The sequence below is a fragment of the Pongo abelii genome, chromosome 14 (genome assembly GCF_028885655.2).
Source record: "Pongo abelii isolate AG06213 chromosome 14, NHGRI_mPonAbe1-v2.0_pri, whole genome shotgun sequence".
In the NCBI taxonomy this organism is placed as follows: domain Eukaryota; kingdom Metazoa; phylum Chordata; class Mammalia; order Primates; family Hominidae; genus Pongo; species Pongo abelii.
Window position 1 is genome coordinate 57,018,067 of NC_071999.2, and position 12,547 is coordinate 57,030,613.

The window sequence follows — 12,547 nt, forward strand, 5'->3', positions numbered from 1 at the left end:
AGCTAATGTTGGGAGAATCAGTCTTCTGTTGAGTTGTACATTGTGTTAAACACCCTTTATTATATTTATTAATGTCCATCATCTAATGTTTAAGAGGAGAGGAAGAGAGAATAAAAAAAAAGAAACAACTGCTGTACATCGAGCCCTTACTATATGCCCATCAATATCCTAGGGTACTTATACCATATTTCACTTAATACTAACAACATTTTGAGGTAGACATTATCATCAAATTATAAATAAAGGAGCTAAGGCTCAGAGAGGTTAAATGTGTTGAAGGTCTAACGGCTACTAATTCACAGAACCAGGAATTAAAATTGTGTCTAAGACTGCAACATTGGTATTTTTAGAAAGGAAAGGGAATAGATCAATAAGACAATCTGCACCAACCTAAATTAACCCTAAAAGTAACTGCACCAACCTAATATTTAAGTAGCAAGTGTGAGGTCAGGAGTTTGAGACCAGCCTGGCCAACATGGCAAAACCCCTTCTCTACTAAAAATACAAAAAATTAGGCATGGTGGCACACACTTGTAGTTCCAGCTACTCAGGAAGCTGAGGCAGGAGAATCACTTGAATGCAGGAGGCAGAGGTTGCCGTGAGCCGAGATCGCACCACTGCACTCCAGCCTGGGAGACAGAGCGAGACTCCATCTCAAAACAAAACAGAACAAAAAAAGTGGCAAGTGGAGGAGATTGAGAAAGAGCTGGTAAGAGCCAAGAAGATGTGTATTGTGGAAGCCAAAGGAGTAGCCAAATAGAATGAGGACTGAGAAATGATTACCTGACTTGCCAATTTCAAGGTAATAGATGACTATTGAAAGAATATTTCAGATGAGTGCTGTGCAGCAGGAGCCAATGTACAGTGGGTCCAGAAAGCAATGGAGATTATTAACAAAGTGACAGGTGGGGACTACAGGCGAGCACCACTATGCCCAGGTTTTTTATTTTTAGCAGATAGGAGGTCTCACTGTGTTACCCAGGCTGGTCATAAACTACTATGTTCAAACAATCCTCTCACCTCAGCCTCCCAAAGTGCTGGGAGAGCTACTCAGGAGGCTGATGCAGAAGGATTGCTTGAGCCCAGGGGTTTACAGTTGTAATGAGCTATGATCATGCCACTGCACTCCAGCCTAGGCATCAGAGCAAGACACTCATCTGGAAAAAAAAAAAAAAAGGGTGGTGACAATGAATTTAAACTCCTCTTTCAGCAAGCCTAGCTCTGAAAGGAATGGTGTTATTTAGAGAACATGGGGGCAATGGTTTTTGGTTATTGTTGTTTTTAATGGGAGAGAGTTGGGCATGTTTATATGCTGAGGGAAAGGAGGTAGTAGATATTCAAAACAGGAGACAGGTGGAATAACCAATAGGAGCCAGGTCACTGAAAAGAGGCTGGATTTTAGAGCAACTGCAGAGCATGGGCTTTCAGCAGGAAGAGGGACAGTTTTTCCTAAGAAAAAGAAGATAGGGAGAGAAAAGGAGAGAAGGACTCATGGATATAGAGAAGTTATGGAGCTAGAAAACTGATTCTGCAGAACGCGTACTATCTCTGTGAAGGAGGAGGCACAGTCACACGATGAGCGCATGGTGGATGGGAGTGAGCTGAGGGATGAGGGTTTGGAATCACTGATACACTGGGAAGGAAGCTGACCAGGCTTAGGATTGCCAGTCATCATGGAGGACCCCACTAAAACTGGAGACCATAAATTTGGGTGGACCAGTAAGTGCAACTCCCACTTACTGTTACCATTCCTGAGATATGTGCTTTACACAGATCTTTGTCTTTGTTCCCCTACTAAACTAAGCTGTGTCTAGGTATAAATTTATTTTCATTGTTGCTGCTTGATAATTGTTTTATTTCCCAGATATGATGATTCCTGGCTTTGAATACTTATAGAAAGTTCACAGCTGGAATTGATTTGCATATTGTTTTCTCATATTCTTTTCTTCTGGAACTCCTTTTCATATACATTTGACTTCATGCCTCTTAACTTCTCTGTCACATTTTCCATCATGTTTTTACTTAGACCTATCTTCCAGTTACTAACTCCTTTATTACCTGTACCTATTCTTTATTACCCGTAAACCATCAGTTGAATTTTAATTTCCATTCATAGATTTTTTTTCAACTTCCAGAAGTTCTAGTGAATTATAAAAATTTTTGCTATGGTCTGAATGTTTGTGCCCCTGTTCCCAATTCATGTGTTGAAACCTAATCCTCAATGTGATAGTATTAAGGGGTGGAGCCTTTAGGAGGTGATTAGGTCATGAGAGCACAGCCCTCATGAGTGGGATCAGCGCCCCTATAAAAGTGGCCCAAGGAAGCTTCTTTGCTCCTTCCACCAAGTGAGGACACAGCTAGCAGGTGCTGTGTATGGAGCCAAAAGCTAGCCCTTACCAGACACCAAATCTATTGGCACTTTTTTTTTTTTTTTTTTTTTTTGAGAGAAGTCTCACTTTTGTCCCCCAGGCTTGAGTGCAATGGCTCGACTTCGGCTCACTGCAACCTCCGCCTCCCAGGTTCAAACGATTCTCCGGCCTCTGCCTCCCAAGTAGCTGGGATTAAGGCACCTGCCACCATGCCCAGCTAATTTTTGTATTTTTTAGTAAAGATGGGGTTTCACCATGTTGGCCAGGCTGGTTTCGAACTCCTGACCTCAGATGATCTGCCCACCTCGGCCTCCCAAAGTGCTGGGATTACAGGCGTGAGCCACTGCACCCAGCCTCTACTGGCACCTTGATCTTGGACTTCCTAGCCTCTAGAATTAGAAGAAGTATTTTTCTGATATTTTTGTTAACTCGTCTAAGATATTGTGTTAGAGTAGCCCAAACAGGCTAAGAGAATCTTCCTGCTCTTTACTGAGGGACTATATTTTTCTTATGTTTGGATTCCTGAATTTAATTAAATTAAATAATTTTAAATATACGGTATTATAGTCTTCCTAAGATAATTATATTATCTGAAATTCTTTATGATCTAATCAGCATTTGTTCTATTTGCAATCTCTCATAGTAGATTCTGTTTTTAAATGTTCAATTGTAAGTTCATCTTCACCAGTGCTTTAGTGAAAAAATCCAACATTTATCCCTCCAGAGTGTCTTATATTTACTTCTAAAAATCTCAGGAGTATTACCACCCCTTAATGTTAATTTTATTGTTAATTTCTCAACATAGATGTTTCCAGCCCATACAAGTATTGTAATTCAAGCTCCAAACACAAGTGAAGTCAAATCTATGGTTATAAATGTCTTAGGGAGAATTTTTCTTCCAGAGATTGGGCTAAAACAGACAAGCCACATTACTCGTATTTTTTTTCTAGACCCCACTTGCTCTTCAAGGGTCCCAGCTAGCAAGAATGGAGGGGGACCTAAGGAAGAAGACCCTATTAGATATTTAGGAGGTACACAGGAAGAGGAAGGAAAGGAAGAAAAAGCAATTTTAAACCCTCCAAAACAAAATGAGCCCACAAACTAAAATTCTAACACCTGAATAAATCTAATGGTAAGACAGATGGCATAAAATTAATAAAAGAAAAAATTGGACCATGAACTAACTCCAGATGAAATTATTTTTTATGGAGGATTTTGATAAGTCTCCTAAAGTAAGTATGCCCAAAAAGATAAACTAAAGCAAAGCGTTTAAATTTTTTAATTATGAGAAATCATTATGCATTAATGAAACAAGACCACATAAATATAAGAAAAAATAATTATCTTGGGCATGAAATATATAATCATTTAAATTAAAAACTCAATAGATGGTACCCAGATAGGCTTAGAAAACAGTATTCAAGGATTCATCCACGCCTGTAATCCCAGCACTTTGGGAGGCTGAGGCAGGTGAATTGCCTGAGGTCAGGAGTTTGAGACCAGCCTGGCCAACATGGTGAAACCCTGTCACTGCTAAAAATACAAAAATTAGCTGGGCATGGTGGCACAAGCCTGTAATCCCAGCTACTTGGGAGGCTGAGGCAGTAGAATTGCTTGAAGCCGGGAGGCGGAGGTTGCAATGAGCCGAGATCACACCACTGCCCTCCAGCCTGGGCGAAAAGAGCAAAACTCTGTCTCAAAAAAAAAAAAAAAAAAAAAATTCACCTGGAAAGGAACAAAGAAGAGAACAAAAAATATGAAAGTACAATTAGGTACTACCGGAGATAATTGAGAAGATAAAAAATATATCTAATATCTAATTGGAGAATCAAAATGGAGGCAATAAGAAAAGCAAATATTAAAATTGTCCAGAACTAAAGGAAGTCATGTGTTCTCAAAAGAAAGTGAAGCAAGCAGTATAAAAGACATTTTTAGACCTAGACATACCATAGTGAAACATAAGAATGTAAGGAATTTAAAAAATTATAAAAGTATCAGGGAGAAAGTTAGCATCCCTATAAAGGAAAAACAATGAGATGATAGTTGATTTGTCATCAACAATAAGAGAAGCCAGGAGAAAAAATACTTGTCAACCTAAAATTATATGCCCAGAAAAATTACTGCTAAAGACTCAAGTCAAAACAAAAACAATCTTTGATATGAAAAGAATAAGAAAGTTTACTACTCACTGACATATAAATAATTACTAAAGAATATACATCAACAAGAAAAAACTGAAATCAGAGAGAAAGCATGGGATAGGAAAAAAAATGGCAAGTTCAGAAAAATGATAAACTAAATTGGCAGAGTGAGTTACATTTGAGAATATGTATATATTAATACATACAATAATATACATAATATTTTTGTTTGAAAAAAGGTAAAATTGGATGAAATGATTTGACGTCTGAGACTTAAAGAATTCCACACTTACAAAAAATAAAGTGTGGGGGACATGAAGACAGAAAAGAAACAATGTTGATAATTGTTGAAGCTAGATGATGGATACATGAGGGTTCATTATGCTGTTCTCTACTTGCACTATAAATGTTTGAAATTTTTAATAATAAAAAAAGCTTTTTAAGTAAAATTATACTTCCATATAAGAATATCAGAATAAAAGGGTTTTGTAGTGATTTAAATTGTGTTTTTCATATTTGGGAGGAAGGAAGGAATACTGAGCAACTTTTGAATTTGTTAGATCAATTTGTAGGTAGTGTATAAAAACTAACCATTAAAAGATTAGAAATATAATCTGTATCTTCAAAATTATTATGGGGGGAAAAAGTAATATAGAAAAGTTTGTCAACCAACAAAAGGTTAGGAAAGAAGGGTAAAAAAGAAATAAGAAAAGATAATAAATAGAAAACCAAAATGGTATGGTAGAGTGAAATCCAAATTTGTCAACAATTATAATAAATTTTACTAAATTAACATTAAAAGACATTTTCACATGACAAGGAGCACATAAACCGACTACATGCACTTTATAAGAAATACAGCATAACAAAATCACAAAGAAATGATGAAAATAAAAGAATAGAAAAATACGTATTATAAAAGTACTTTAAAAAAAAAAGAAGTTGGAATAGTAATATCTGTATCAGACCAAATAGAACTTAATGCAAACAGCATTAATAGGAAAAAAAAGTGACAATCTAAAAAAGGGACACTTTACCAAATTGATATAACAATCATAAATTAGAACACAGCTTCTACATATTTAAAGTATATTGAAAAGGAGAGCAAATGATGAGAAATCATCAAAATCACACAGTTGAAGATTTCAGTGTATCTCTATTAGGAGGTGATTTTTTGTTTTAAAAAGGCTACAGAACATGTTAACAAAAAATGTTTAAGCTTGATATGATAATTACATAGAACATATGTACTCCCCAAATAGTAAGAATATGCATTTGTAACAGGCATAAAATTGACCCTGTGCTCAATAGTAAAAGAAGTCCAATAAACCTTTAAAATCACTAAAATTCAGATGATAGTCCCTGTCCAAAGTGCAAATAAATTAGAAATCCAGATTTTTTTTTTTAAGTGATTAAGGCCGGGTACAGTGGATCATGCCTGTAATCCCAGCACTTTGGGAGGCTGAGGTGGGTCAATCACAAGGTCAGGAGTTCAAGACCAGCCTGGCCAAGATGGTGAAACCCTGTCTCTACTAAAAATACAAAAATCAGCCAGGCATGGTGGCAGGTGCCTGTAATCCCAGCTACTCGGGAGGCTGACGCAGAGAATTGGCTTGAACCCCGGAGGCAGGGGTTGCAGTGAGCCGAGATCGCACCACTGCACTCCAGCCTGGGTGACAGAGCACGACTCCGTCTCAAAAAAAAAAAAAGAAAAAAAAGTGATTAAAAGAATACATTAGTCAGAAATTTCCAACTTGAATCATACCATTAAGAAAATGAACACAAATACCCAGACGGTGAGAAAATGTTAGCAAAGCAGATATCTGACAAAGAACTAGTAGCAAAGATATATAAATAATTTTAAAATTATAAAGACACCACTTCACACCTAGTAGATGGGTTAAAAGTGTTAAAACTGACCATACCAAGTGTTGGTAAGGATGCTGAACAACTGGAACTGTTACACATTGTTCACAGGAATGTGAAATAGAACAACCACTTTGGAAAACGGTAAGTTAAACATTTAACAACTGTGATGGTTTATACAGAGTGTCAACTTGATTGGATTGAAGGATTCAAAGTATTGATCCTGGGTGTGTCTGTGAGGGTGTTGCCAAAGGAGATTAACATTTGAGTCAGTGGGCTGGGAAAGGCAGACTCACCCTTAATCTGAGTGGGCACAATCTATTCAGCTGCCAGCATGGCTAGAATATAAGCAGGCAGAAAAATGTGAAAAGAGAGACTGGCCTAGCTTCCCAGCCTACAGCTTTCTCCTATGCTGGATGCTTCCTGCCCTCGAACATCAGACTCCAAGTTTTTCGGTTTTGAACTTGGACTGGCTCTCCTTTCCTCAGCCTGCAGATGGCCTATTGTGGGACCCTGTGATTGTGAGTTATACTTAATAAACTCCCCTTTATATTCCATTACTTCTGTCCCTCTAGAGAACCCTAATACACCAACCATACAACTCCGCCATTCCACTCCTAGGTATTTGCCCTCAAGAAATGAAAACTTGGGTTCACATACAGAATATACACAAATATTCATAGCCAAAATCTGGAAACAAGATAAATGTCCACCAACAGGTGAATCTACAAACAAATTGTGGTATATCTACACAATGGGATACTACTTAGCAATAAAAAGGAAATGAACTATCAATATATACAACAACATGAATAAGTCTCAAAATTATTCTCAAACAGTAGGGTTTCTAGGCAATTTAAGGGTGTTGTTTCTCTGTAATCTAAGCCAAAGCCCAAGATAGAGAAGGGCCTATATCAAAAAGATTTGTGGGTCTGGCTGTTATCTAACGAAGTGACTCCCAATAAGAGTTGCAGAGACCTCTAAGATTTTTGAAAGAAATATATATACAGAAGCATAACCAGGCTGGACTGAAAGGGACACAGACAGTATGAAACGAAAAGAGGCCTTTGGATTCCAAAATTCTGCTGGCAAGGAGGCTAAGAAAACTCCTTCTTTTCCTCCTTCCTTTGCTAGACAAGGTGATTCTAATGTCCATATGGAAAAATAAGCAAAACAAGCCTGAAAATTCTGAAGAAGACTATTTAGGGGACCTAGCCCCCAAAATAATAAACTATGTTATAAACAATATATTTATAAATCAATAATTAGACTAGAATGAATAGGAATTGAATGCAAATACGTATAAAAACATACCATAACAGTAGCATTTCAAATTAGAATAAAACATCTTTTTTTTTTTTTTTTTTTGAGATGGAGTCTCTCTGTCGCCCAGGCTGGAGTGCAGTGGTGTGATCTCGGCTCACTGCAAGCTCTGCTTCCCCGGTTCACGCCATTCTCCTGCCTCAGCCTGCCGAGTAGCTGGGACGACAGGCACCCGCCACCATGCACAGCTAATTTTTTTGTATTTTTAGTAGAGATGGGGTTTCACCGTGTTAGCTAGGATGGTCTCGATCTCCTGACCTTGTGATCCGCCCTCCTCGGCCTCCTAAAGTGCTGGGATTACAGACGTGAGCCACCGCGCCCGGCCAGAATCAAAAACCTTTTTAAGTAAATGGTGCTGGAATAAGTGAGGAGTTATTTGGGGGAAAAAAAAAAGTTGGGGGCCGGGCACGGTGGCTCACGCCTGTAATCCCAGCACTTTGGGAGGCCGAGGCGAGCGGATCACGAGGTCAGGAGATCGAGACCATCCTGGCTAATACGGTGAAACCCCGTCTCTATACTAAAAATACAAAAAATTAGCCGGGCGTGGTGGCAGGTGCCTGTAGTCCCAGCTACTTGGGAGGCTGAGGCAGGAGAATGGCGTGAACCTGTGAGGTGGAGCTTGCAGTGAGCCGAGATTACACCACTGCACTCCAGCCTGGGTGACACAGCAAGACTCTGTCTCAAAAAAAAAAAAAAAAAAAAAAGTTGGGACCTGCACGGTGGCTCATGCCTGTAATCCCAGCACTTTGGGAGGCTGAGGCGGGTGGATCACGAGGTCAGGGGTTTGAGACCAGCCTGAACAACATGGTGAAACCCCATCTCTACTAAAAATACAAAAATTAGCCAGCCATGGTGGTGTGGGCCTGTAATCCCAGCTACTCAGGAGGCTGAGACAGGAGAATCGCTTGAACCCAGGAGGTGGAGGTTGCAGTGAGCAGAGATCGTGCCACTACACTCCAGTCTGGGTGAAAGAGCAAGACTCCATCTCAAAAAAAAAAAAAAAGTTGGATCCACACTTTGTAGTGTAATATGAATAAAGTTAAAGATGAATAAAATATTTTACTATAGAGAAAATTAAATAATATATTTTTTTAATCCTGGGATTGACAAGGCACAGTGGCTCATGCCTGTAATCCTAACCCCTTGGGGGGCCAAGGCATGAAAATCACTTGAGTCTAGGAGTTCAAGACCAGCCTGGGCAACACAGCAAGACCCTGTCTCTACAAAAAAAACAAAAAAATTAGCTGGGCATGGTGGTGCATGCCTATACTCCCAGCCACCCATGAGGCTGAGAGGCAGGAGGATCACTTGAGCCCAGGAATTCAAGGTTACAGTGAGCCATGAAGGGGGCACTGCATTCCAGCCTGGGGAACAAAGTAAGATCCTGTATGTTTAAAAAAAAAAAAAGAAGAGGAAGAAAGAGTTTAAGACCAGTCTGGGCAATATGGTGAAACCTCATCTCTACAAAAAATAAAATAATTAGTCAGGCATAGTGGCACATGCCTGTAGTCCCAGCTACTCAGCAGGCTGAAGTGGGAAGTTAGATTGAGCCCAGGAGGTCGAGGCTGCAGTGAGGTGCGATCACGCCACTGCACTCCAACCTGGGTGATAGACGGACACCCTGTCTCAAAAAAAAAAAAATCCTAGAATCTTTGTTTTATAAAATAATTGATAAATCTAACTAATCTAACTAAACAAAAATAACATGGCACAAGTCACCATAAACAAAATAAAAGGCAAAAACCAAGGAAAATATTTTTGAATCATGTTACAGATAAAAGACTAATTTCCCTGAAGTGCAGAAAGTTCCCAAATCAATACAATGTTAATACCTAAATTTTAAAAATGGCCCATGAACAAATTTTCCTGAAAGAGGAAATAAAGATGGCTCTTTAGCATATGAAAAGATAACCTCACTCATAAAAGAAACGCTAATTAAAACTATCATGAACTGACTTTTTTTTAACCTATCGATTATGCAATAATCCAAAAAATCTGACAACACACTGAGCAAGAGAATGGGGAAATAGGCATTTCTAGACACTGATGTTAATAGGTGTAACCTCTGTGAAGGACAATTTTATGATATCCAGTTTACAAGTGTACATGCTCTTTGACCCAATACTTTTTGTTCTGGAAATTTAAACTATACATATACTAGTTTTTGAAACAATAATATGTATTCAACATAATACTGTTAAATGAAAAAAAAAGCAAATTACAGGACAGTGCACTATGGAACCATTTATATAAAAACACACATTTATACAAGAAATATATTTTTGCTTATATTTGTATGGAATTCCTCTGGAGAAGTATACACAAGAAACAGATTAGTTTGGTTGACTGTAGGGAGGAGGACTGTGTGGCTGATGTAAACAGGTAGGTAGTAGGAAGACTGAAAAGGGTCTACTTAAAAAATTTGGGATGTATTTTAAAAGTAAATTATGGGTGAAGTGTAGTGGCTCATGCTGTAATCCCAGCATTTGGCTCACAGTTTACTTTATGGGAGGCCCAGGTGGGAGGATCACTTGAGGCCAGGAGTTCAAGATGAGCCTGGGCAACATAGTAAGACCCCGTCTCTACAAAAAACAAAAAAATTAGCCGGCCATGGTGGCATGCTACACCTGTAGTCCCAGCTATTCTGGAGCCTGAGGCAAGAGGATCACTTGAGCCCAAGAGTTCAAGGCTGCAGTGAATATGATCATGCTGCCACACTCCAGCCTGGGCAACAGAGAAAGACCCTGTCTCAAAACAAATGTTAAGTAAATTATAATAAAATTTTAAAAATTCAAAGGACTCCAAAATTTAGAACTAATAAGAGAGTTTAGTAAAGTTACAGGATACATCAGTAGTGTTCTATACATTAGCAGTAGCGAATTTGAAAACACGAGGAAAAAAGGGAGAGATTTGTTAAAGGACAGAAAATTACAGTGAGATAAGAGGAATAAATTCTAGTATTCTATAGCACTGTAGGATGACTATAGTTAATAGTAATATGGTATATAGTTTTAAATCACTAGAAGGAGGATATTAAATGCTCCCAACACACAGAAACAATAAATGTTTGAGATGATGGATATGCTAATTACCCTGAACTGACTGCTATACTTCATATGTATTGAAACATCACTGTGTACCCTATGAATATGTAAAATCAAAATTTTTGAATTAAAAAATAAAATTAGGCAGGCACAGTGGCTCACGCCTATAATCCTAGCATTCTGGGAGGCTGAGATGGGAGGATCACTTGAGCCCAGGAGTTTGAGACCAGCCTGGGCAACACTGTGAGACCCCATCTCCATAAAAAATAAAATTAAAATACAAAAAAATCCCATTTAAAATACCAACAACAACAAAATTAAGTGGTACCTATGCCATAAACAAAATTATAAAAATACTTAAAAATACAAAGAAAAGAGAGACATAGAGAGCTGTACTATATTTATGGATGTTAAGATTCATAATCATCAATGCATGAATGGATAAAGAAAATGTGGTATATATACAGGATGGAATACTATTCAACCTTTAAAAAGAAGGAAATTCTGGCATTTGTGACAACATGAATGAACCTGGAGGGCATTCTGCCAAGTGAAATAAGCCAGACACAGAAAGACAAATGCTGTATGAGCTCACTAACATGTGGAATCGAAAACAATCGAACTCATAGAAGCAGAGAGTAGAATGGTGGTTTCTAGGGGCTGGGGGTGGGAGAAGGTGGAAGGGAAAGCCAGGAGATGTTGGTCAAAGAGTAGAAAATTTCACTTAGACAGGTGGAATAATTTCAGAAGATCTATGGTACAGCATGGTGACTATAGTTAATAACAATTTATTGTATACTTGAAAATTGCTGAGAGTAGATTTTAAGTGCTCTCACCATAAATAAATGATAAGCATGTGAGATAATGCATATATTTATTAGCTTGATTTAGCTATTCCACAATGTGTACGTATTTCAAAACATCATGTTGTATACCGTAAGTATATATTAATACAATTTTTATTTGCCAATTAAAAATAATTTTTAGGCCAAGTGCAGTGGCTCACACCTGTAATCCCAGCACTTTGGGTAGCCAAGGTGGGAGGACAACTTGAAGCTGGGAGTTCAAGACCAGCCTGCACAACATAACAAGACCTCATGTCTACGAAAAATAAAAAAGATTAGCTGGGCATGGTGGCATGTGCCTGTGGTCCCAGCTACTTGGGAGGCTGAGGTGGGAGGACTGCTTGAGCCCAGGAATTCGAGGCTACAGTGAGCTGTGATTGCGCCACCACACTCCAGCCTGGGCAACAGAGTGAGGCTCTGTCTCAAATAATAATAATAATAATAATAACAATTTAAAAGATTCATAATCCCAAATATGCCAATTCCCATAATTTAATCAATAAATAAAATGTCATTCCCACCAAAATCCCAACAACATTTCTCATACTTTATAAGAGAATGCAAAGAGGTACAGCAGGGGTGTCCAATCTTTTGGCTTCCCTGGCACATTGGAAGAATTGTCTTGGGCCACACATAAAATACACTAACACTAACGACAGCTGATGAGCTAAAAAAAAAAAATTGCAAAAAAATCTCATAATGTTTTAAGAAAGTTTACAAACTTGTGTTGGGCCGCATTCAAAGCTGTCCTGGGCTGCGGCTTGGACAAGCTTGATATACTGTGTACGATGAGGAATGGGCAACAATAGTTAAGATAATTTTGAAGAAAATGCTGTGAAGACTAGCACAATGTGTGAGGACTAGCCCCACCAGGTATCAGGAGGTACGATGGAAGCCATGGAAGTTAAGACAGAATATCACTGATGCAAATGTAGAAAATGATGCCACTGGAGAAGAAT

General features: G+C 38.4%; 1 protein-coding gene across 16 annotated transcripts in view; it reads right to left on the minus strand.

The window, feature by feature from the left end:
- NEK5 (NIMA related kinase 5) overlaps window positions 1–12,547 on the minus strand; it is a 92,912-nt gene that overhangs the window by 4,988 nt on the left and 75,377 nt on the right.